The following is a 26,892-nucleotide window of genomic DNA, read 5'->3' as shown; positions in this document are numbered from 1 at the left end:
TGATTGGTGTGTTTACAATCCTTGCACTAGACAGAGTGCTAGAGGGAAAAGTTCTCCAAGTCCCCACTTGGTTAGCTAGACAGAGAATTAGCTAGATACAGAGTACCAATTGGTGTATTTACAAACTTTGAGCTAGACACAGAGTACTGATTGGTGTATTTACATACCCTGAGCTAGACACAGAGTACTGACTGGTGTATTTATGATCCTCTAGCTAGACAGAAAAGTTCTCCAAGTCCCTACCAGATTAGCTAGATACAGAGTGCTGACTGATGCACATACAATCCTCCAGCTAGATATAAGAGTTCTCCAAGTCCCCATCCGGCTCAGGAGCCCAGCTGGCTTCACTTAGTGGATCCTGCACCGGGGCTACAGGCAGAGTTGCCCACCAGTCCCGAGCCGCCCCTGCACTCCTTAACCCTTGGGCTGTTGATGGGACCGGGTGCCATGGAGCAGGGGGCAGTGCCCCTCTGGGAGGCTCGGTCTGCGCGGGATCCCAGCAGCAGGGGGGAAGCTCAGACATGGCAGGCTACAGGTTCTGAGCCCTGCCCCCTGGGGAGGCAGCTGAGGCTTGGCCAGAATTCGAGCACAGCACTGGTGGGCCGGCACTGCTGGGGGACCCGGTGTACCCTCTGCAGCTGCTGGCCGGGTTGCTAAGCCCCTCACTACTCTGGGCCCCCAGTGCCGGGGGGCGGCTCAGTGCGGAGCCTGCCCAGCCGGTACCTGCGCCAGCAGGAACTCGCACTGGCCGGAGAGCCTCGGGCAACGGCAGTTTCCGCCCCTACCTCTCCCTCCACACTTCCCCTCTAGCAGAGGGAGGCGGCTGCAGCCTCAGCCAGCCCAGAGAGGGGCTCCCACAGTGCCGTGACAGGCTGAAGGGCTCCTCAAGCACTGCCAGAGTGGACCCCAAGGCCCAGGAGGCACTGAGAGTGAGGGCTGCTAGCACATTTTCACCTCTCAGTATGATATATAGGTGCTATTCATGAGCAAAGAGCATAATCACATTTTCAGAGGTGAGATTTCAAATGATACAAGTGGGATTTATTTTGGCTTAAATTAAGTAATTTTTATCTGTAGCTCCTGTTGTCTGAAAGGGACCCTTGCCATGGGACATGAGCCTATTAATTATAGGAAGAGAAGAATATAGTCCTCTAGAATGGGAATTCATTTCTGTCAATACTTACTATTAGTAAAGAAGCCACAGAATGCTGTCTTCCATAGAGAACTTTAGGGTATGATTCAGAAATTCATCTGAACATCATTCACTGAATCAATACTATGGACTGAATGCATGTATCCTTCCTAAATGTCTATATTAAAATCATGATCCCCAATGTGGGGGAATTTGAAGATAAGGCCTTTGGGAGGTAATTAGATCATGAGGCTAGAGCACTTTTTATGAAATTAGGGCCCTCATTAGAAGAAGCTTGAGAGAGCTTGTTTTCCATTTCTGCCCTCTGCCATGTGAGGATATGAGAAATAACACAGCCATCGCAAACTGGGAAGCGGATGCTTCACAGACAACAGATCTGCCATCACCTTGATCTGAGACCTTCCAGCCTCCAGAACTGTAAGAAATAAATGTTTGCTGTTTAAGCCATCCAGTCTATGGTAATTTGTTATAGCAGCTTGAACTAAGACAGTTGAGTTTCAAGAGCAGTTGATATTACCTAACTTTTGCCAAGTAATCAAACAGATTCATTTATTCTCATTTTCTTATTGTGGACACATAGGAAGCCTGGTTGGGCAGATACCCAATACTATTAGAGAAGATTGCTTCTGGTCATCAGCAATACAGGACAAGAAAACAAAGAAAGATGGAAACCATGATAACATTGTTCAAACTGAGTTCTCAGAGAATAGTGGAAGAAAGGAGGGAACCCTGGTTAGATTATGTGTTGTATTTATGCTTTTGCATCCACAAAAATAATTACAGACAAATGTATTTAAAGATTGCTAGCAGTTCTATTTCTAGGAAGTGTGCACTTGTATGTATGTGTGGGGAGGGAGATATTTTTATTTATTAATTTTAATTTTGTTCATTTTGTACTATTTGGTAATTATAGACATATATTGCTTTTGAACATTAAAAAAATAGTTTTTTTAGACTTGGAATGGGAGTCATCTCTCGCTCTTCTCCTCTCCTCCCCAGAGCACTGCTGCACATGCACTGAAATATTAGAGGTCCCACAGCTAAGCACCTATTTGCCAGTCTTTACTCTTACGCTCCATCTACTGGACGACCACCTGAATTACACCAACAAAGGAAACTACACTGCTTCAAAATGCAATGCTGTGAAACCTGCAAAAATCTATGTACAACCAAGAAACCCACATGGAGCCTTGGGCCCCTGAAAGCACCCAGAAACAAAGACAATCACCTTACACAACATACACCACAGTCGAACACTCGAAGGAAGAAACTAAGAATAGAAAAACAAAAAGCCTTTCTGAATGACAAATTTAAAAAGAAAAAGAAACTCCACTTTCTTCAGATGAGAAGGGCTCAGTGCAAGAACTCTAGAAATTCAAAAAGTCAGAGTGTTTTACTACCTCCAAAGGATCCCACTAGCTCCCTAGCAATGGATCCTAACCAGATGGAAATGACTGAAATGACACACAGAGAATTGAGAATCTTGATGGCAAGGAAGTGTAACAAGATCCAAAGAAAGTTGACATCCAACTTAGGGAAGCCAGAAAAATAATCCAAGATTTAAAAGATGGCATAGCTATATTAAGAAAGAACCCAAACTGAAATACTGGAATTTAAAAATTCACTACAGGAATTTCAAAATACAGTTGGAAGCCTTAACAACAGACGAGACCTAGCAGGGGAAAGAATTTTAGAGCTTAAAGACTAGTCCTTCAAATCAATCCAATCAGACAAAAATAAAGAAAAAACGAATTTTGAAATATGAGAAAAACCTCCAGGAAACATGGAATTATGTAAAGTGACCAAACCTATGACTCATTGGCATTTCTGAGGGAGAAGAAGAGAGAGTAACCAACTTCGAAAGCATATTTGAGGACATAATCCATAAAAATTTCCCAAATCTCACTAAAGAGGTCAACGGGTGAATACGAAGAATTCAGGTAACCCCTGCAGGATACTATACAAGACAATCATCCCCAAGACACATAGTCATCAGACTTTCTAAGATTAACGCAAAAAAAAAAAAAAAAAATCTATAAGGCAGCTAGAGAAAGCATCATATCACCTATAAAGAAAACCCCATCAGGCTAACAGCAGATTTCTCAGCAGAAACCTCAGAAGTCTGAAGTGACTGGGGGCCTATTTTTAGCGTTCTTAGAGAAAAGAAATTTCAACCAAAAATTTTATATCCTGACAAACCAAGCCTGATAAGCAAAGGAGAAATAAAATCTTTTGCAGACAAACAATTGCTAACGAAATTTGTTACCACTAGACTGGTCTCATAAGAGACACTTAAGGGATTTCTAAATATGGAAAGGAGAAAATTACACCTCCTACCACAAAAACATACCTAAGTACATTATCCACAGACTCCATAAAGCAATTATACAATGGAGACTACAAAGCAACCAGCTAACACTACCATGACAGGAGAAAAATCCTCACGTATCAATGTTAAGCGTGAATGCAAATAGTCTAAACACCCACTTAAAAGACAGAGAGTGGCAAATAGTGAGAGGTGCAGCTGGCTGGACTTCTGAGTCCTGTGCGGACTTGGAGAACTTTTCTGTCTAGCTAAAGGATTGTAAACACACCAATCAGTGCTCTGTGTCTAGCTAAAGGTTTGTAAACGCACCAATCAGCACTCTGTAAAAACGGAGCATTCAGCATTGTGTAAAATGGACCAATCAGTACTCTGTAAAATGGACCAATCAGCAGGATGTGGGCAGGGCCAAAGAAGTGAATAAAAGCTGGCCACCGGTGCCAGCACCGGCAACCTGCTCTGGTCCTTTCACCATGTGGAAGATTTGTTCTTTCGCTCTTCACAATAAATTGCTGCTGCTCACTCTTTGGGTCCCCACCACCTTTAAGAGCTGTAACACTCATTGCAAAGGTCTGCAGTTTCACTCCTGAAGTGAGCAAGACCACGAACCCACCGGGAGGAACAAACAACTGCATATGCACCACCTTTAAGAGCTGTAACACTGCGAAGGTCTGTGGCTTCACTCCTGAAGTCACCAAGACTATGAACCCACCAGAAGGAAAAACTCCGGACACATCTGAATATCTAAAGGAACAAACTCTGGACACACCATCTTTAAGAACTGTTACACTCACCGTGAGGGTCCACAGCTTCATTCTTGAAGTCAGTGAGACCAACAACCCACCGGAAGGAACCAATTCTGGACACGATAGGATTAAAAAACATGACTCAACCTTCTGCTGTCTTCGAGAGACCCATCTCACATGTAATGACACCCCACAGGCTCAAAGTAAAGAGATGGAGAAAGATCTATAATGCAAATGGAAAATTTTTAAAAAAGCAAGGATTAGTATTCTTGTATCAGAAAAAACAGAAGTTAAATCAACAGTTAAAAAAAAAAGACAAAGAAGGTCATTACATAATGATAAAGGGTTCAATTCAACAAGAAAGCTTAATTATCTAAATATATACACAACCAATATCAGAGCACTCAGACTTATAAAACAAGTAATTCTAGACCTACAAAAATACTTAAACAATAATAGTGATGTACTTCAAAACCCCACTGACAGCATTAGACAGATCATTGAGAAAGAAAACTATCAACAAGATTCTGGACCCAATTTGACACTTGACCAATTGGATCTAATAGACATTGGCAGAATATTCCACCCAACAACCACAGAATATACATTATTCTCATTAGCACACAGAGCATACTCTAAGATCAAGCATGTGCTTGGTGAGAAAGCAAGTCTCAATAAATTAAAAAAATCAAAATTATAGCAAGCATACTATTGAACCAGAGTGAAATAAAAATAGAAATAAGTACAAAGAGGAACTCTCAAAACCACACAACTGCATGAAATCTAAACAACTTGCTCCTGAATGACATCTGCATGAACAACAAAATTAAAATAGAAATAAAAAAATATTGAAAATAAATGAAAACAGAAACACTACATACCAATATCTCTGGGATGTGACAAAGGTCATATTAAGAGGAAAGTTTATAACACCAAATACCTATATCAATGCCATAGAAAGATCTCAAATTAATAATCTTAACATCACACCTAAAGGTACTAGCTAGATAAACAAAAACTAACAAGACAGAAGTAAATAAACAAAATCAGATTAGATTTAACCGAAATTGAGACCCCCCAAAAATCACGCAAAGAACTAACAAAACAAAAGTTGGTTTGAGAGGATAAACAAGATTGATAGACTGTTAGCTAGATTTACAAAGAAAAAAAAGAAGATACAAATAAACACAATCTAAAATTGGAACAATATAGAGAAGAGACTCAGTCTTGGCAGAAGAGGGATATGACAACCAAGACCCCATGACTTATATGTCCATGAAGATTCCTTCCCTTATCTCTTTACATTCTTGCCTCCATTAACAAGCTGACCCAAGTCATGCAGGAGAAAACTACCCTGTCTTAACTTAGGTGACTAGGCTAACTTCCTAATCATAAAGGAAGAGCCTAACCATTTATCTCCTCAAGTGATGCCTCTCAAGGTTGGTAGAGCAGGACTCTAGCATTCCTGATAAGAACCTGACCATCTTCCACATTTACTGAAGTGAGACTCTGGCATTCTCCATAAGAACTGAAGGCTGGGTGTGGTGGCTTACGACGGTAATCCCAGCATTCTGGGAGGCCAAGGCAGGCGGATCACAAAGTCAGGAGATCAAGACCATCCTGGCTAACATGGTGAAATCCCGTCTCTACTAAAAATACAAAAAAAAAAAAATTAGCTGGGCGTGGTGGCAGGCGCCTGTAGTCCCAGCTACTCAGGAGGCTGAGGTAGGAGAATGGCGTGAACCTGGGAGGTGGAGCTTGCAGTGAGGCAGCGAGCCGAGATTGCACCACTGCACTCCAGCCTGTGCGACAGAGCGAGACACTGTCTCAAAAAAAAAAAAAAAAAAAAAAAAAAAAAGAACCAATGAACTGGATAAGATCCAGTCAGCTGAAGACAAGGTGGACTCCAGCAATGATCTTTCACTGAGATTTTCTTCATAATAATCTCATTATAATACTAAAAATCATACCCTGGGTGGAGATTTAACATGGTAATGACACATAAAATACATAAAGAAACATGTTATCAAACTGCATAGCTGCTCAAAGTTATCTGCCTGTACTTGCCTACATATCACTCCTTTTCTCATCTCAGCTTTTTAAAAATGAAGTAGCCAAGCCCTTCAGAAAGCTAGCATCAGGATCTCTTTCCTATGTGCTGCTCCCTTGGATTGCTTGAGCTGCAAGCCTATTAAATCTTGCCTGAGAAAAATTTCTGTTTGGCCTTATGTTAATTTCTACTTATGTGTGAGCCACAAACTCAGTCTGTGTTGCAGGAACAAAATGACAAAAGTGACATTACAACAAATCCTACAGAAATACAAAAGATCCTCAGAGGTTATTAGGAAAACTTCTACATCCACACAAACCAGAAAATATAGAGGAAATGGATAAATTCCCAGAAACACAAAATTTCCTAAAATTAAATCAGGAAGAAATTGAAATCCTGAAAAGACCAATAGTGAGTTCTGAAATTGAGTCAGTAATTTAAAAACCTACCAACCAAAAAAAAAAAAAAAAAAAAAAAAAAAAAAAAAAAAAAAAAATTCCTGGATCATGTGGATTCATAGCCAAATTACAGGATATTATCCATGAGGATCACAGATGCAAAAGTTCTCAACAATTGCTAGCAAATTGAATCCAGGAGCACATCAAAATTTAATTTGCCACAATCAAGTAGCCTTCATGCCTGGGAAGCAAGATTGGTTCAACATAGAAAAAACATATGATCATTTCAATAGATACAGGAAAGCTTTCTGTAAAATCCAACATCCTTTCATGATTAAAAACCCTCAAGAAACTAAACATGGAAGGAACATATTTCTAAATAATAAGAGGCATCTTTGTCAAGGCCACAGCCAACATCATACTGAATGGGAAAAAGCTGGAAGCATTCCCCTTAAAAACTGGAAAAGACAAGGATGCCCACTCTCCATGCTCCTATTCAACATAGTACTGGAAATCCAAGCAAGAGCAATCAGACAAGAGAAAGAAATAAAAGTCATCCAAATAGGAAAAAAAAAGAAAGTCAAATTATCTTTCTTTAGTGATTATATGATTCTGTACTTTAAAAACCCTAAAAACTCTGCCAAGAGGCTCCTAGGCCTGATAAATAACTTAGGTAAAGTTTCAGTATACAAAATCAATATACAAATATCAGTAGCCTTTCTGTACATTAAAAATATTCAATCTGAGAGCCAAATAAAGAAAGCAATCCCATTTACAATAGCCACAAAAAAATTAACTAGAAATGTATCTAACCAAGAAGGAAAAACATCTCTACAAGGAGAACTAGAAAATACTGCTGAAATAAATCATAGTTGAGATTTGAGACATAATTGAGACTTGAGATCAAAGACAAAGGCATCACATTTGCCATACTTCAAACTATACTATAAGGCTCCAGTAACTAAAACAGCATGATATGGGTACAAAACTAGACACTTAGACCAATGGAACAGAATACAGAACCCAGAAATAAAGCCACATACCTAAAACTAACTGATCTTCAAAAAAGTTGACAAAAATAAGCAATAGGGGAAGGAGTCCCTATTAACAAATTATACTGGGAAAACTGGCTAGCAATATGCAGAAGAATGAAAAAGAACCCCTACTTTTCACCATATATAAAAATTAACTCAAGATGAATTAAATACTTAAATGTAAGACTTCAGACTATAAAAATCCTAGAAGAAAACCTAGGAAACACTCTTCAGAACATCAGCCTGAGCAAATAATTTATAACTAGGTCCTCAAAAACAAATGAAAGAAAAATTGGAGCCTAATTAAACTAAAGAGCTTCTGCACAGCAAAAGAAACTATCAACAGAGCAAACCGACAGCATATAAAATGGGAGAATATATTTACAAACTGTGCATTCAACAGAGGATTGATAACCAGAACCTATAAGGCACTTAAAGCAATAAGAGAAAACATATAACCCTATTAAAAGCAGGCAAAGAACATGAACAGATACTTCTCAAAAGAAGACATATAAGGCTGGGTGAGATGACTCATGCCTGTAATCCCAGCATTTTAGGAAGATCAGATGGGCGGATCACCTGAGGTCAGGAGTTTGAAACCAGCCTGGCCAACATGGCAAAACCCTAACTCTACTAAAAATACAAAAATGAGCCAAGTGTGGTAAAAATGAGTTCCAGTTACTGGGGAGGCAGAGGCAGGATAATTGCTTGAACCCAGGAGGCAGAGGCTTCAGCGAGCCAAGATTGTGCCACTGCTCCCCAGCCTGGGTGACAGAGTGAGACTCACAGGAAGACAGAGTGAGACTCACAAGAAAAATAATCAACATCATGAATCATAAGTGAAATACAAATCAAAACCTCTATGAGGTACTATCTTTCAACAGTTAGCATGGCTATCATTAAAAACTCAAAAAATAACTGATGTCAGCAAAGTTGTGGAAAAAGAAATGGGAATACGCTGTTGGTGGGAATATATATCAGTTCAGCCCCTGTAGAAAGCAATTTGGAGATTTCTCAAAGAATTAAAAATAGAACTCCTATTTGACCCAGAAACCCCATTACTGGGTATATGCCAAAAGAAAAGAAATCATTTTGGCCAGATGCGGTGGCTCAAGCCTGTAATCATAGCACTTTGGGAGGCCGAGGCGGGAGGATCACAAGGTCAGGAGACTGAGACCATCCTGGCTAACATGGTGAAACCCCGTATCTACTTAAACAACAACAACAAAATAGAAAAAATTAGCTGGATGTAGTGGTGAGCGCCTGTAGTCCCAGCTACTCAGAAGACTGAGGCAGGAGAATGGCGTGAACCAGGGAGGCGGAACTTGCAATGAGCCGAGATCGCACCACTGCAGTCTGGCCTGGGAGACAGAGCCAGACTCCCTCTCAAAAAAAAAAAAAAAAAAAAAAAAAAAATCATTTTATCAAAAAGACACAAGTACTTGTATGTTCATTGCTATACTATTCACAATAGCAAAGTCATGGAATAAACCTAGGTGCACATCAACAATGGATTAGATAATAAAAATGTGCATATACACCATGGAATACTATACAACCATAAAAATGAATGAAATCTTGTCATTTTCAGCTATATGGATGCAGCTGGAGGTCATTATCCTAAATGAATTAACATAGAAGGAGAAAACCAAATATTGCATATTCCCAAACATGGGAACTAATTCTTGGGTACACATTAACAGAAAGATGGAAAAAATAGATCGTGGGGACCAAATAGAGGGAGGGAGGTAGGGAGGGGAAAGTACTGAAAAATTTTCTATTGAATATTATCTTCACTACCTGGGTGACAGAATCAATAGAAGCTTAAACCTTAGCATCGTGCAATATACCTGTGTAATAAAACTGCACATGTACCCCCTATATCTAAAATAAAAATTGAAATAAAAATATATAATAAATTATTGTAAAAACATGTGTTCAATTGGTTCCAAAATAATTATTGTTGGCATATTTTAGTCTAAATTAGTGTATTTTGATGCAAACTAGCACATGTTGCAATGTCTAATGCCACTATTAATATTTTACAGTCATTAAGCCAAAATAAAAGTACTGAGCACTATGGATGACACTGAAGAATCTAAATTGCTGACATCTGATGGCAAGACAGAAGTAACTCCTGTGGTATATTTTTATTCTTTCTCATTTTTCTTGTAAAAATATCTCAATTCAGACCCTTTTGACTCCTTTTCTGGACTACTACTCATCATGCCAGCTTCAGGTCCTGATATTGCCTGAACTCCATGGTTTCTGTTTATGATCTTGCCTTACACAGCATGATATGGAGGAAAGATCATTCCCAAAAACCTGTACTTAAAATCCTGTGTTCCAGTTCTCACCCAACATTTGCCTGATCTCTGATCAATGCCTAAGGACAGACATTCTTTCTTACATGTCATAACTTCCTCCACTCACACACTGAAAATTCATTGGTTTCACTTATGGACTTTAAAAATCTCACCTCCTCTGAGAATCCCTTCTAACCACATAATCTTTTTAGAATTATACCTTCATATAAGATCATTCATAGTAGATAAACCTATGTTTTTTTTTATAATGGTGGAATCATATCATTTTTATACTTAATATTCTTCAACAAGTTCCTACTATACTGTGAAAACAAATGGCAAGTATAGACAGATGCTGAAAATAACTTCAAATATTAAGAAATTTGACCAACTAACTGTAGGACCTATGAATTCCTCAAAATAAAAGGTGTCTCAACCACTACATTTTTCCTGTTATTTAACCACATAGAGCCCCAAATATTATGCATACAAATAGTATCTTAGTATATTCCTCAATAAGATAGAAATGGGGAATATATTTCCATAGAGATATAGGTTTAAAGTTTTGAGGTTGAAGAGACCATGGAAGGCCTATAAACCAGCTTTCATCATATCCTAAATAAACTGAGACTTAAAGACAATAGATGACTTGAATAAATTCACCCAGAAAAATAATTTAAAATAGTGCAAGAACCCAGTTATCCTAATGTCTGGTCCAACACATCATCTCTTTTGTTTATCACAGAGGCTCAATCAGATTTTGTCATTTGACTTTGAACTTAATTATAACATTTGAAAGATGAAATTAATCTGACTGAGGCTATGAATTATTACAAACATTTGTGTTGCCTGTGGACAATTGAGTGTTACCTTCATTCTGAGTGCCTTCATTTAGATTTGTCACAGCCTCCACCTAAAGTGAACCCCACCTTTTCTGCTTAATATCATGTTTACTTTTTACTTCCTGATAGTTTGGATCTGTGTCCCTGCCAAATCACATGTTGAAATGTGATCCCCCGTGTTGGCTGGAGGGCCTGCTGGGAGGTGTTTGTGTCAAGGGGGTGGATCTCTAATGATGTGATGAGATCTCTCATCTTGTGATAGTGAATGAGTTCTCGCGAGATTTGGTTGTTTAAACGTGTGTAGCAGGCCAGGCCTGATGGCTCACACCTGAAATCCCAGCACTTTGGGATGCCAAGGCAGGCGGATCACCAGGTCAGGAGATTGAGACCATCCTGGCTAACCTGGTGAAACCCCGTCTCTACTAAAGTACAAAAAATTAGCTGGGCGTGGTGGTGGGCCTCTGTAGTCCCAGCTACTCGGGAGGCTGAGGCAGGAGAATGGCGGAGGAACCCAGGAGGCAGAGCTTGCAGTGAGCTGAGATCGTGCCACTGTACTCCTGCCTGGGTGACAGAGCGAGACTCCGTCTCAAAAAATAAACAAATAAAATAAAATGAAATAAAAATAAATAAATAAATAAATTTTAAAAAGTGTGTGGCACCTCCTCCCTCCACCGCACCTTGCTCCTGCTCTGGCCACGTGACATGACTGCTCCAGCTTTACCTTCTGCCGTAAGTAAATGCTCGCTAAGGTCTCCCAAGCAGATGCTGGTACCATGCTTGTACAGCCTGCTGAACCATGAGACAATTAAATTTCTTTCCTTTATAAATTACCCAGTCTCAGGTATTCCTTTATAGCAATGCAAGAATGGCCTAGTACACTCCCATGATGACATTATTCTTTCTTTACCTCTTCACCTTCAAGGCATTTCTCTTTCATCTACTTTACATGTGGAAAATGTATTGGTTCAAATTGAATACAAACAACAAAATCTCTGCCACTATAATGTGCTATGAACAGAACAGCCTTGGAAACTAAAAGTCATAGACGTAATCAGAAACAGATCGGGAATAAAATGGCATCTCATTAGTGGGTCACGGTTAACAAAAGTAAACAGCTTCTTTTTTTTTTTTTTAGTTTATTAAATGAAAGGTGCTTCATTACTCTATGAATTGAGTCTTCTGACGACTACAACACAACACTAAATATTGTTAGTTGTTTGCATGGACCTTTTTTGAAAAGTTCTTCAAAAAATCAAGCAAACAATCTTCTATCCTAGGAACACCTCCTTTCATGGGAAGTAAAGTAGTAATATACAAAAAGAAAAAATAAAGTTTAGGCTAGGCGCAGTGACTCACGCCTATAATCCCAGCACTTTGGGAGGCTGAGGCGGGTGGATCACGAGGTCAGGAGATCGAGACCATCCTGGCTAACATGGTGAAACCCCATCTCTACTAAAAATATAAAAATTAGCCGGGGTGTGGTGGGGGGTGCCCGTAGTCCCAGCTACTCAGGAGGCTGAGGCAGGAGAATGGCGTCAACCCGGGAGGTGGAGCTTGCAGTGAGCCGAGATCTTGCCACTGCACTCCAGTCTGGGCGACTGAGCAAGACTCCATCTCAGAAAAAAAAAAAAAAAAAGAGTTTAAATGCTTATTTTCAACAGAAGTTTTTATAATTGCGTTTCTTCTGTTAATTATTTTGTAAAGTTCTTATAGTTAAACTCTGGGTAAAGGTCACCTAAGGGCAAAAATTTTGAACAGTTTGTGCAACCATTATCAGAAAAAAAAGTATGGCGCTCACGTTGCCAACAGAAAAGAAATCATCTTCCAGCTAACTCAAATTGTAGCTTACTCAAGGAGGTACAATAATTGGATGAAAGCTCTCCCAAAAAAGTAAATATTGGCGTCCAAAATGCAAGCCTCTGCCAAAAATCTCAACGGTTAAGCCGTAATTTTCTTTCTGAATGGTGGTCTCTCTAGTTCATTTTCTGGTATTTGCTTTTCTAATTCAGCATCTTTCTTCCAGAAGTTAAAGTGACACTAAGTGTAAATTCAAGCAGTTGTTATTGAGTTTACTCCTTTTACACGCTGAGCCAAGACTCCATGGGAGATTGCACATCCCTAAAAGGCATGCTAGAAGAAAGAGATCACACATAATGAAGGAAATAGTCTGATATCTATTCTATGCATAGCCTCAGTCCACATCACGTCCATCACTATCACAATCATTACCTTCATTTTTATAATCACTTTCACTACGGTGACTTTGGAGCTTCAAAAACTACTTATTTATTCTCTTTAAAGTTAACAATATGAAAGTATAAAGTGCACATTAAAAACCCCAACTGCCAGGGTTGTTATGAATGCTAAATGAGGTATGCAAAGTACTTACTACTTTGTCCAGCTCTACTATCTTTATTTGTGGAATATTTTAACCATTTGTTGATCATTTATTAGGTTGAGACATTCTTAACCCATTTAACTCTCTTTACTATATGCTAAATACTTTGGTTTCTATTTTAAGGACAAGGACTCTAATATAACTACCTGGTCTAAGGATCCACACTTAGTAACTACCCACACAAAGGTTGGAATGTATGTCTGCCTGCCTCCAAAACCAGTTGTGAATATAGATTATTTTATTAAGGAGTATTTGCCATATACCTTTATAGTATCTGTAGAACTATAAAAACATATTTGTTAAATCTGTCAATTTTTTATGTTAAAAATTGATTTGGGATCCAGATTGAACCCACTTAGCCTGAACTTCAACCCAAAGAGATAATTGGGTTTAGATGATTTATTATGAGTTTCCTGAATCATATACTATCTCTTCTCATTCATGAGGCTAACAGTTAAAGATAAGACTCTTTTATCTCAGATAGAAAGTATGAAGCCCAGTCCTTTATGCCGGACTTTATGAATCTCAGTTCCAACATTAGGCATTGGCCTTGTCCACTAATGTAGTAGCAACCTTTTAAAATAGATCTGATTCTAATAGGGACTTAGTTACAGAAAAGTTACTATTTGGCCCCTTCAAATGTCTATTACTCATTCATTGTGACCCTAAGACCCCAAAATACATACAAAGTCATTCAATAAGTGGTAAAACCCAGTCTTCTTAGGGTTTACAAGGAACGACAGGATCCTTAAATTTTGAGAAAAGTAAGTCAGAATAGGTGGATTTGGAGACATACTGTTACCTGGGAAACGGGTACCATTATCACTTTAGGTAGTAAAAAGAGGCCCATGCTTTCCCTTATAATGATATTCCTAAAAATATTATTAGAACAGCAATTATGACTTTCAACTTGCAACTGACATTACAATTGTCAAAAAACTAAATGTTTTAAAATGAACTACAATGTAAAGGAAGTCAGATAATTGGTTAAAATATCCTAAAATCAATGCTTTTTTAAAAAATATATGGAGGTGAGTACAATAAAAGACAAATCAGAATTTATCTTAGAGTCTGAAGGGTTGGGAAGTCTACAGTTATTAAACCCCCTGTAAGCCAAAAACAATCTATAGAGTTTGACAGTGACAGTATTGTACAGAATTCTAAAAGACACTGAACTTTATTCCTAAATATATCTTTCAGAAACCGCTCAACTTGTTTATGGATATTTTTCCTTCTCTCTTCCCTCCTGCTCACCCTACCTAACCAAACCTGATCCAAAGACAATCAAAAAGAGTACACGTTCACCTAGTAAGGAAGAATACATACTTAACCACGAGCTACACAGGTTGGCAAATTCGCCTGCGGAAAACATTTAACAGAAACTGGAGGTTAAAAACTGATCCCTCTGCCAATGCCATTTCAATTAAAAGATGAGATTAAGCACTAGTTGATCTACCATAAGTGATTGTATGAGAGAATCACATGACATAGCCAATTATGACTAACAGGGAGACAAAATATTCTTTGGATAAAGAAACATATGTTTCTTTACAATCTAAAAAAAAAAAAATCTCAAAGCCAGTTTGATGTCCAAGGATAATCCTGAACAGGAAGTGTGATGGTTAATTTTAGGTGTCAACATAACGGAATTAAGGAATACCTAAAGAAGGAGCACAGCATTATTTTTGGGTGTGTCTGTGAGGGTGTTTCCAGAAGAGAATGGCAGGTGAGTCAGTGGACAGAGTGGGGAAGATCTACCCGCAATGTGCACAAGAACCATTCAATCAGCTAGGGACCCATTTAAAACAAAACAAAACAAAACAAAAAAATGGAGAGAAAAAGATTCTCTCTCTCTCTCTCTTCTGCAGCTGGGACACTCTCCTCCTCTTTCCCTTGTACATCAGAATTCCAGAGTCCCTGATCTAGGGAATACAGGACTTAAATCAGTGACCTCCACATGCTCGGGCATTTGGCCTTGTACCTGAGAATTACATAATTAGCTTCTCTTTTTCTTTTCTTTTTTTTTTTTTTTTTAAATTATACTTTAAGTTCTGGGATATGTGTGCAGAACGTGCAGGTTTGTTACATAGGTATACACTTGCCATGGTGGTTTTTTGCACCCATCAACCAGTCATTTACATTAGGTATTTCTCCTAATGCTATACCTCTCCTTACACCCACCCCACAACAGGTCCCAGAGTGTGATGTTCCCCTCCCCGTGTCCCTGTGTTCTCATTGTTCAGCTCCCACTTATAACTGAGAACATGTGGTGTTTGGTTTTCTGTTCCTGTGTTAGTTTGCTGAGAAGAATGGTTTCCAGCTTCATCCATGTCCCTGCAAAGGACATGAACTCATCCTTTTTTTATGGTTGCATAGTATTCCATGGTATATATGGGCCACATTTTCTTAATTCAGTCTATCATTAATGGGCATTTGGGTGGTTCCAGTCTTTGCTATTGTGAACAATGCTGCAATAAACATATGTGTGCATGTGTTTTTGTAGTAGAATGATTTATAATCCTTTGGATATATACCCAGTAATGGGATGGTTGGGTCAAATGGTATTTCTAGTTCTAGATCTTTGAGGAATCGCCACACTGTCTTCCACAATGGGTGAACTAGTTTACACTCCCACCAACAATGTAAAAGTGTTCCTATTTCTCCACATCCTCTCCAGCACCTGTTGTTTCCTGACTTTTTAATGATTGTCATTTTAACTGGTGTGAGATAGTATCTCACTGTGGTTTTGATTTGCATTTCTCTAATGACCAATGATGATGAACTGTGTTTAATGTTTGTTGGCCACGTAAATGTCATCTTTTGAGATGTGTCTGTTCATATCCTTTGCCCACTTTTTGATGGGCTTGTTTTTTTTTCTTATAAATTTGTTCAAGTTCTTTGTAGATTCTCAATATCAGCCTGTTGTCAGATGGATAGATTGCAAACATTTTCTCCCATTCTGTAGGTTTCCTGTTCACTCTGATGATAGTTTCTTTTGCTGTGCAGAAGCTCTTTAGTTTAATTAGATTCCTTTTGTCAATTTTGGCTTTGGTTGCCATTGCTTTTGGTGTTTTAGTAATAAAGTCTTTGCCCATGCCTATGTCTTAAATGGTATTGCCTAGTTTTCTTCTGTGTTTTTTATGGTTTATCTCAATAGATGCAGAAAAGGCCTTCGATAAAATTCAACACGGCTTTGTGCTAAAAACTCTCAATAAACTAGGTATTGATGGAATGTATCTCAATATAATAAGAGCTATTTATGACAAACCCACAGCCAGTATCATACTGAATGGGCAAAATCTGGAAGCATTCCCTTTGAAAACTGGCATAAGACAAGGATGCCCTCCCTCACCACTCCTATTTAATATAGTATTGGAATTTCCAGCCAGGGCATTTAGGAAAGAGAAAAAAATAAAGTGTATTTGAATAGGAAGAGAGAAAATCAAATTGTCTCTCTTTGCAGATGACATGATTGTATATTTAGAAAACCCCATCATCTCAGCCCAAAATCCCCTTAAGCTGATAAGCAACTTCAGCAAAGTCTCAGGATACAAAATGAATGTGCAAATATCACAAGCATTCCTATACACCAATAATAAGAAAACAGAGAGCCAAATCATGAGTAACCTCCCATTCACAATTGCTACAAAGAGAATAAAATACCTAGGAATCCAACTTACAAGTGATGTGAAGGATATCTTCAAGGAGAACTACAAACCAGTGCTCAAGGAAATAAGAGAGGACACAAACAAATGGAAAAACATTCCAACATTCCATGCTCATGGATAGGAAGAATCAATATTGTGAAAATGGCCATACTGCCCAAGGTAATTTATAGATTTAATGCTATATCCATCAAGCTACCATTGACTTTCTTTACAGAATTAGAAAAAAACCACTTTAAATTTCATCTGGAACCAAAAAAGAGCCTGTATAGGCAAGACAATCCTAAGCAAAAAGAACAAAGATGGAGGCATCAAGCTACCTGACTTCAAAGTATATTACAAAGCTACAGTAATCAAAACAGCATGGCACTGGTACTAAAACAGATATATAGACCAATGGAACAGAACAGAGACCTCAGAAATAACACCACACATCTACAACCATCTGATCTTTGACAAACCTGACCAAAACAAGCAATGGGGAAAGGATTCCCTATCTAATAAATAGTGTTGGGAAAATTGGCTAGCCATATGCAGAAAACTGAAACTGGACCCCTTCCTTACACCTTATACAAAAATTAACTCAAGATGTATTAAGGACTTAAACATAAGACCTAGCTTCTCTTTTTCTGAGGCTTTCAGACTTGGAGTGAACCATGATATTGCCCTCCCAGGGTTCTCAGTTTGCAGATAGCCTTTTGTCAGACTTCTCAGCCTCCATAATCACATGAATCAATTCTCCAAATAAATCTCCTTTCATATATTTCTATCTCTTTCTATTTACTTAGCTCTCTACTGCTAATGTCTCTCTGGAGGATTCTGACTAATACAGAGTATAGATGATTCACTTTATAGCCAAAGTGTAAATTGAAAAGGTTAAGGGAAATGTTCAGGGCACAAAAGTCAACTATATTCAATTAATATATACAATTATATACAATCAATATATACAATATAGTCTATAATAGAGCCAAAATACATCATTTGGAGACACAGAATTTTGACTCTCCCCAAAGTCTTTTAAAATGGAGATAAATTTATCTTCACGTATTTAGAATGGATACTTCCTTAGGCATTGAATTGATAGACATTTTTCTTAAGACCATCATAGTCAGAAACTTCTATTACTAATCTTTTGACTCCTTTTTCCCTTTGCATTGTAACTTCCACCTTTATTCTTACTGGCTGAGTAAAATACTCTCCACCCCACACTACCCAGTGCAGGACTTTTTTTTCTTCAGCTTTAACGAGATGCAATTGACAATAATTGAATCTACTTTGGGGTACAATGTGATGTTTTGATATACTTTGTGAAATGATTACCATAATCAAACTAAGTGACATATCCGTCACCACACATAATTACCATTGTGTGTGTGTGTGTGTGTGTATGTGGTGAGAAGATCTGAGATCTACCTTCTTAGCAAATTTCACCTACACAATACTATATTATATATTCCCATATTAACTATATTGATGTCCTTCAGATTCAAACACACTGTTGCAAATGACAGGATTTTCTTCTTTTTGAAGGCTGAATACACTTCCTTTCTGTGTATGTGCATGTGTGTGTGTATAACCCTTATCTCACACCATATATAAAAATCAACTATATACAAGTAATATATACAGTTATATACATTCAATATATACAATTATATATTTGTGTAATAAATATGTAACATGGTTAGACTTTGTGTCCCCACCCAAAACTCATCTTGAATTGTAATCCCTAAGAGTTGAGGGAGAGACCTAGTGGGAGATGATTGCATCATGGGGGCGGTTTCCCCATGCTGTTCTTGTGATAGTGAGTGAGTTCTTATGAAATCTGATAGTGTTATAAGCATCTGGCATTTCTCCTATTCACACTGTCTCCTGCTTCCTTGTGAAGAAGGGGCCTGCCTCCTCTTCTGCCATCATTGTAAGTTTCCTTAGGTCTCCCCAGTCATGTGTAACTGTCAGTCAATTAAACCTCTTTTCTTTATAGATTATTCAGTCTTGGGTAGCAGTATGAGAAAAGACTAATACGATATGTGTGTGTGTATGTGTGTATGTATATTATACAATCAACATATACAATTATATATTTATATAATGTATATGCAAAATATATAGGTGTATTTATTTTATACAAACACTGCATAAACTTTTTTTTTTGAGATGGAGTCTCACTCTGTCGCCCAGGCTGGAGTGCAGTGGCGCCATCTCAGCTCACTGCAAGCTCCGCCTCCCAGGTTCACGCCATTCTCCTGCCTCAGCCTTCTGAGTAGCTGGGACTACAGGCGCCTGCCACCATGCCCGGATAATTTTTTCTATTTTTAGTAGAAACAGGGTTTCACTAAACCAGGATGGTTAGCCAGGAAGGTCTCGATCTCCTGACCTCGTGATCCACCCACCTTGGCCTCCCAAAGTGCTGGGATTGCAGGCATGAGCCACTGCGCCTGGCCAAATACTGCATAATCTTATATGTGTAATATAAATATTAACATTTTCTATCCATTGAACTATCAATGAACACTTAGGTTGATCCATGATCCATATCTTGGCTATTGTGAATAATGATGCAATGAACATGGTGCAGATATTTCTTCAACATACTAATTTTATTTCCTGTGTATATATACCCAGAAGTAGGACTCCCAGATCAAATGTTAGTACTATTTTTAATTTTTTGATGAACCTTCATAATGTTTTCCATAATGGTTGTAGCAATTTACAGTCCCACCAACAGTGTACAGGGCTTACATTTCTCCACGTCTTCTCCAACATTTGTTACCTTTTGTTTTCTTGATAACAGCCATTCTAACAAGAGGAATGTGATATATTATTACAGTTGTAACTTGCTCTGTTATTGAGGAATTTTTATATGTCTGCTGGCTATTCTTTACCTCTTTTGGGACAGTCAATTCAGGTCCTTTGCCCATTGAAAAAAATCAAGTTGTATTCTTACTATTGGGTTGCTTGCATTCCTTATATATTTTAGATATTATCGCCTTAGCAGTTGTATAGTTTACATATATTTTCCCCCATTTAATAGTTGTCTCATTTATTATTTTCTTCGTTGTGCAGAAACTTTTTGGTTTTATGCAGTTTTATTAGTTTATTTTTGCTTTTGTTTTCTGTGCTTTTGAGTCATATCAAAAATACCATTGCCCAGACTCTTGTAATGAAGACTTTTCCCTATCTTCTCTTCTTTTGACTATTATTCAACAAACATTTAAATGTTTTCTTATGTAGACCTTTCTGGCTGATAAAATAAGGTAAGAAATAAGGGCCCTAATAGGTTATTCATACAATTATTAAGAGTAGTATTAAAACAATCTAACATATTGATCTCAAGTAATTTGGGGAAGAGAGAGGAGTCAAGATTGTGTATTAACACATTTGGGAACTGATTAGTTGTGTGTGAAATAAAACCTATAATTATACCACCCCAATTGAATAAATAGGCAGGGAACATATATGTACCCCCTAACACCGATATTATTATTATAATCTCCAACATATCAAGACTCAAAGTCTTCGATTCCACAGTATTACCCTTAGAAGTCCACTGGAGGCCTAAACAGCAGCATTTTACTTGGGACAACTCCCCATAATGCAAGACCTTAGCATAAATCCAAACTGGATCCAAGTCCTAACTTTCAATGCTCTTTGTGTGCAGCCCATTTCTGATGGTACAGTAGACATATGCCTCCCTAACTTTTCCATTTATGCAAAATTAACCATCATCTTCTTATAGCACTACTCATTGATACATTACTTTATTTTTGGCACAGAGCAAATATTTCCTTGTAAGCCTAACAACATTTGATTTTTTAAAAAAAAAATCAAAATTTTAGCTTTGCCTCTTAGTAAAGATTTTTCAATGAAATTTTGATAATCAAATAATAATATATTGTTATTTAATCACAATTTAGAATGATCTGATTATCACCCTCTTAAAAACTCCACTGATTAGCAAATCAGGCATCTATAAAAATAATTTATGCATTTTTACATAATTTCATTGTAAACATTGGTTGTAATAGCATTCATGATAGCCAAAGATAGAATTTCAACTGGAATAAAGAAAGCTCTTCTCATCTAAGAACATGGAATTTCTGTAGTTTAGGATTTCGTCTGCTCTTGTTACTCCTAGCTAGAATCACCATATTTTATTTCTACAATACTTTTCAGAAAAGTAGAAAAAATCTAACATTGCCATAAAGGGGCATTATCACTTCACAAGGACAGAATAAGCAGTGGGAGCAGATGAAATTCAAATCAGCCCAAATCCTGTTTCCATAATAATGTATCTTTCTAGCTTTGAAATGACATCAAAATTGCTTCTACACTGAATGGTTTTCAAAGATGTCTTTGAGGCATCATTGAGACTTTTTTTAAATGGATAGCATCTAGTAGAGTTAGATGCAAAGGAGACTTTTGCGTCTGAAAACAGGATTAGTTCTTCCTGTTTCCAGAGGGATACAAAGCATGGCAGATAGGATGTCTCAAATTATTATTTATTCCTTCTTTTGATTCATTACAACTTCCTAATTAAGGCTTGGTTTCCTAAGTAATTAAGGCAGCTTCCTTTGTCAAAAGCTACCAATGGCTCTTCATTCAATCGCATTTTGCACCTGCGTCTGTTAAATAATGATTACAGATGTTCGCTAATGTCATAAAAAAGAGAAAATTAATAGCAAGTAGATGGCATTCCTAATAGATTGTGCAGTTCAAGGGCTCCAGAGAAACTAAGAAAACGATCATTTGCCATTATATGTGCATAATTATCCTGGCAGCTGATGGTTATAATCCTTGGAGTAAAGAGAAAGTAAAGTTGTTTATTCATTTGGTATTTTAATAATCTAGTACTTGGGATCTGTCATTTTCTGTTCTACTTTACAGTGGTATTCTGTTCACTGATTTGTGCTACATTGGTATACATTTTGTGATCACCATTTGTTTTTGAGCCTCTCTGTAATGAGATAATATAAAAACCACCATAATTATGGATTTTTATAATGTGTGAGTACAGAGTAGGCTGTTCCTTTCCCCAGAAACTCCTGCTTGTCACCAGTAGGGCCTAGTGGCATACATATCATACCAGCATCAGAAAAAGGGAAATGCAAAATAGAGTGTAACTTAACGTTTTGCGCTGCTCATCTGAATCTAGAGATTCAGGTAGAAAAGGTCAAGACCTTTAATGACAATTAAGCCCCATTAGATTCTTGAGCAAGAATTTGTAAAGATAAAAATATTGTACCAATGGCATTTTTAGTATGAAAATGGTACATTAGGAATATTCCCTGGTATTCAATGAACATGAATTTCTTAGTCAAATCAACAGTCTTAAAAATGATATCAACAATGAAAGTTTGCATTTAATGAATGCAAAGGACCAGGAACTTTGCTAAGTGTGTTATTAATGTAAGCTCATGTCATTCTTAAAACAAATTCTCTTATGCTCTCCTCTGTATTAGTTTTCGGTTGCTGCAGTAACAAATTATCATAAGCTGTTAGCTTAAAACAACACAAATGTATTATGGGACAGTTCTCAAGGTCAGAGGTGTAAAATGGATGTCATCAGGCTAAAATTAAGATCTCAGCAGAGATGCATTCATTTCTGAAAACGTAGGGGAGAATCTCTTTCCTTGCCTATTTCAGCTTAGAGAGGCCACCTATATTATAGGGTTATAATATATAGGCTTATATAGGCCTGAGGCTTCATTCATGTGAACTAAAATATTCACAGGTTCTGGGAATTAAGAAGTAGACATTTTTGGAGGGTCATTATCTTGCTAATTTCACCTTCCAGTCTAGTGAGAGTGAGACTTTTAAATTAAAAATCTGACCACATCTTTTGCCTGTCACAATTCTTTCTTTCCTAAAACCTCTCTTAAGACTCCTTGTTTCAGTATGAAAATATGACCTTCAAGGTCTGGAAAGGCCTAGCTTCTCCATCTCTCATTTTTCCCTATTGTCCTCTTCACTTCCCTGCTAGCTTTGCTGTGGACCTGTTACTTGATAGACGTGCTCTTGTTTTCCAAGTCTGGGTATATTCTGTCTTCTGTCTGGAATGCTCATCCAACACAGCTTTGCACTGTAACTTGTATTTTTTCCTTCTGCTTCTGCGTAAAGCATCATTTTCTCAGGAAAGCCTGCACTAACCCCAAATCTCTGCCAATTAAACAGGAAAATAAATTCACCTGTTTAATTATTTATTTAGAATTTTATGTACATACATTTCTTTGTGTTCACCTTGTTCTGGCACTTCTGTTTCTGTAGACTAGGGATATGGAAGGAAACAACAGACAGTGTTCTGACTTTCCTGAAATTTGTTTTCTGATGACGGGAGATAGATGCCACATAATAAACAAATATTTAGTGTGTCAGATGGAGCAAGTACTATAACGAAAAATAAAGCTGGATAAGAGATGAGAGACAAGTGTGGGAGTCATTTTAGACAAATAAGTCAAAAAGTTCTTCTATAAAATGGTGACATTTGAAAAGAGATAAGAATGGAGAGGAGAGAGTAATTCTTGGAGATATTTAAGGCAAGAGCATTCCTGGCAGATGCAACAGTAAATGTGAAGACCAAGAGATAAGATGGTGTGTTTGAAGGTCTGCAACCAGAATTCCTCTACTTCATTGTAATTGTAGTGGTCTCAAATTCACACAGTAATGTGATCGTTTGAACAATTATCTTCTTCCTCAACTAGCCTTTGAACTTCATGAGAGAAGCCATTCCCTCTGATTTTACTTACCATAGTATCCTATACTGCTTGACACATTAGTGACCCTCAAAAGTATTTCTGGGATGAATGAATAAACAATAAACCTATGCATGGTGTTATTCTGATCCCCATCTTATTATGTGGAAACTGAGGATGAAAATGTTTAATAACTTTCCAAGGTCATATCAACGACAATGCTAAGCTATAAGTCCAAGACTATTTGACAGCAAAGTCCATGTTCTTAATCATTTGGCTGTATTGTCTAGAAAATTTTTTGGAAGGGTTTAAGTTAACTTGTTTTCTTAATGAGGGAAATGACTTAGAATAGGTAGATGTATATTGATTACCAACTACAGTAACATATAAACATAGGCATAGCTGCTCAAAGCCTTTGTTTTCTCATAAAATGGTGAGAATAATATCCACCTCAAAGTTTGTTTAAATTAAGGCACTGCATAAAATAATAAACATAAAAACACTAAGCAAATGGTAAAGTATTACTGTAGCCATCACCATATCGCATATGGAATGTACAAGCAGTAAAACTCTTAAGTGGTTTATGGTCCTGATAAAAGTTTAATGGTGATATGCAGAAAGCATTATCATGCTCATATTTACACAGCACACATTATTCTTTTTCAGCCTACATTTCCATCGGAAAAATACTTTTCCCTCTGAAAGAGGTGAACTATCTGTTCTTTCCAAAGGGTAGGGGAGAACTGAGAAATAGCAGACCTTTTTCCCCAGAAAAGGGATTGAGTGGTTTTCAAAACAGAGAATGACAGACAATGAGAGAGAAATTAAAAAATATATATTTTGGAAGGTACATTTTCAAAGTATATTGGTATGATTATACTATGAGAACTTTTGGTAGACATTTTGACTTAAAGTGAATCTGAAAATAAATTGATAATTGTTTAAAGCATAGTAATAAGGGCCTGATTTAAATAATGACTGAATTAGCATAAAACAATTTCTGGGTGGGACATATGGCAGATGATAATTTGAACTATATAGAAGGGAATAATTTAGCCTATAAAATACTATTTCTGAATTTATTTTTGCTAAATTTTTTCTACAATATTTTACTAGGAAGAAAATGCATGTTTACATGAGAAATACAATGAATATTATTTATTGTTTATTATATACAATTTGGCTAATATTAACCACATTTAAATTATATGTGGTTCTCATTGACTTGTGTGAAACTGACTTACTCTCAGATAAACCTATTGTTTCTGGAAGGAAAATTTAATTCAGGACTTCACGAATCTGGCATCATGAATCAAAAAGAATAATTCTTTTAAAATGTATTTTAGTTAACGCAGTTTAAAAAGGCAATATATGGGTAGGACTTCAAAATGGCTGACCAGATGCATTTTGTACTTGCCTCCTCCATTAAGAAGAATCAAAGCGGTGAGTAGGTAATCACGCTTCAAATAGATCATCCAAGAGAGAACACTGGAATTCAACAGAAAAGTGACCTGAAATACTAAAGCAATGAAGGTAGAGGAAGCAAGGCAGACTGATCAGTCAGGATTGGCTGAGAGCTGAAAGACAGTCCCCAATACAGGGAAAAGCTAAGTGAGAGACCCTTAGCAGTCCATGTTTCCACCATGGACTCATAAGAGGTGCTCAACCCTTGGAAGCTCTAAAACTAACACCAAGAGCTGTCAGGAGACTGTGCAACGGCACCACTTCAGGAAAGGAGCTCACCCTGGTTCCTACACTAGACATGAACAGCTACAACAAGATGCCATTGTAGAGCCCCATCCCTAACACACTGTTTACTCTCCCAGAAACTAGCACACTGGGGCTGAGAAGCAAGAGAAGCACAGGCTGCTGCCTTAGGGCTGAGGCTGAGGCTCCAGCACAGGGGCTGAGGCTCAAGCCCAGGGGCTGAGGCTTTAGTGCCACTAGGGCAGAGATATGTGTAGAGTACACATTTCGATGTATTTGCCTAGTCAACACTGCCCCTCTTCTTTGCAAGGCAGCAGCAGAGCCATTTTTGCCCCTCACCTGAGCATTCTGTTGGTGGCTTGAAGGTCACCACACCCTTTTTTTCCCATGGCTGGTGCCCCCATACACCATCAGAGGACCCTAGTAAAAGCCTAACTGACCAGGCTTTGTATACTCCATCCCAGGCCATGCAATCAGGGCCTGGGGATTGCTCTGCCCAGTCCATCACCATGGTCCCCTGAACACTCCTCTTGGTGGACTGAACACTCCTCCTAAGATTGGGCCTGCCTACCTGGCTGCTGTATCACAACTGGTGCCTATCTACATGTCCCACCTGTGGGCCTGGACATTGGCCCACTCAATTCACCACAGTTATGACCAATGTTTATATGTACTGCTTAGGAGCCAGAGGGTCATCCTGCCACTGCCACTGTCATCACCCATGCCTCACCAGCTCCCTAGGGGCCTGAGAACCTTCCCATTAGCCTGGCCCACTGTGGCTATTACTGGAATCTGAATAAGCCATCTGCTGGCCCATGAATCATCCTGCCTTCACCAGCTAACACTGATGCCAGCATACACTGTTCTAGGGCTCAAGGCAGGCATGCTCAGCCCATTGTTGCCACCACTGGGGCCCAAAGATCAGCCTACTTGGAGTACCAGTCCCAAGGAAAACTTTGTCATTGCCTCCATCCATAAGTGCATGCTAAGCAACTCAGAAAATCATAGATACCACTGATGCTGTATATAGTCAAATACAGAGACTACACTATGGCAGATACCCAGAATCAAAGCAAACATGAACTACCCAACCAAAACCATAGATTAATCTTTAGTAAAAAGCCCTCCCCTATGAAAAAAGAATTTAAAAGTTAGAAAAAAGTAACTATTATACCAGATGTATAGATATACACATAAAGACACCTCAAACATTAAAAAGAAAGAAAATATGATGACACCTCCAAAGGAGCACAATAATTCTCCAGCAACAAGGCACAATAAAAAATAAATATATAAGAATTTAGAAAAAAGAATTCAGATTATTTATGCTAAAAAAGCTAGTGAGATACAAAATAATTCTTCACAACAATACCAAAAATCAGAAAATAATTCAGGATATGAATGAAAAATTAACTAAAGAGATAGATATCATAAAAAAGGATCAAACAGAAATACTAGAAATAAAGAACTCACTGAATGAAAAACAAAATACATAACACAGCTTCAACAATAAACTAGATAAAGCAGAAGAAAGAAACTCAGAATTTGAAGACAGGTCTTTTGAAATAACTCATG

General features: G+C 37.8%; 1 protein-coding gene across 34 annotated transcripts in view; it reads right to left on the bottom strand.

Annotated features, from left to right (window-relative positions):
• The window catches only part of LRRC4C (leucine rich repeat containing 4C), a 1,324,460-nt gene that overhangs the window by 607,182 nt on the left and 690,386 nt on the right, over positions 1-26,892 (bottom strand). The window contains exon 6 of one of the 34 annotated variants that reach the window (XR_012423325.1): positions 3,975-4,445. The exons of the other annotated variants lie outside the window; for them this stretch is intronic. The gene's annotated coding sequence lies outside the window, so the exon portion shown is untranslated. Of the gene's footprint in view, positions 1-3,974; positions 4,446-26,892 lie in introns of those variants that run through there. 34 annotated transcript variants of the gene reach the window in all.

This window comes from Macaca fascicularis, chromosome 14, assembly GCF_037993035.2.
Source record: "Macaca fascicularis isolate 582-1 chromosome 14, T2T-MFA8v1.1".
Classification (NCBI taxonomy): Eukaryota; Metazoa; Chordata; class Mammalia; order Primates; family Cercopithecidae; genus Macaca; species Macaca fascicularis.
This window is presented reverse-complemented; position numbering and strand designations above follow the sequence as displayed.